Source organism: Gossypium arboreum, chromosome 6, assembly GCF_025698485.1.
Source record: "Gossypium arboreum isolate Shixiya-1 chromosome 6, ASM2569848v2, whole genome shotgun sequence".
Lineage (NCBI taxonomy): Eukaryota > Viridiplantae > Streptophyta > Magnoliopsida > Malvales > Malvaceae > Gossypium > Gossypium arboreum.
Window position 1 is genome coordinate 115,524,290 of NC_069075.1, and position 783 is coordinate 115,525,072.

Below are 783 nucleotides of genomic sequence, written 5' to 3' on the forward strand. Positions count from 1 at the left end.
CACTTGACAAATTTCTTAGAATTTTACGACACTTTTAAAATTAAATGGCATTTCTGATGACGCAATTCACCTTCGATTGTTTCCCTTTTCGTTGAGAAAAAAAGCTAAATAGTGGTTGAATTTGATGCCACAGGGGTTAATCACTACTTGGGAACAAATGACCGAAAAGTTTTTATTAAAATATTTTTCACCAGCTAAAACGGCTAAATTATGTAATGATATCTCTTCTTTTGTGCAGATGGATTTAGAAACACTCTACGATGCATGGGAGAGATACAAGGACCTTTTGAGAAGATGCCCTCACCATGGGTTACCACTCTGACTACAGGTTCAAACGTTTCATAATGGTCTGAATCCTTCAACTCGATAGATGATCGACGCAGCCGCTGGCAAAACCTTCAATAATAAGACACTTGAAGATGCTTATGAATTTATAGAAGAGATGTCATTAAATAATTATCAGTGGCAAGTCATGAGGACAAAGCCAACAAAAGCAGCCGGCATGTATAATGTTGATTTAGTCACCATGCTATTTAATCAAGTAGAACTCTTGAATAAGAAAATTAATGGTTTCCTTAGTTCTTCACAGGTTCACTCAATAATGCAGTACGAAGCGAGTGGAGGTGGATCAAGTAGTACAGAGTACCCACCTTATGGCCACAACATGGAGAACGAGCAATTAAATTACCTGGGTAACAATCCTCGATCTCAAAACAATCCTTATAGCAATACTTACAATACAGGTTGGAGGAACTACCCAAATTTTTCATGGGGAGGCCAAGG

General features: G+C 37.8%; 1 non-coding gene across 1 annotated transcript; it reads right to left on the minus strand.

The window, feature by feature from the left end:
• Nucleotides 1-205: 205 nt before the first annotated feature.
• On the minus strand, nucleotides 206-312 carry LOC128294859 (small nucleolar RNA R71). Its single transcript, XR_008285165.1, has one exon. It is a non-coding gene; the product is annotated as a small nucleolar RNA R71 (small nucleolar RNA).
• Between the last annotated feature and the right edge of the window lie 471 nt (nucleotides 313-783).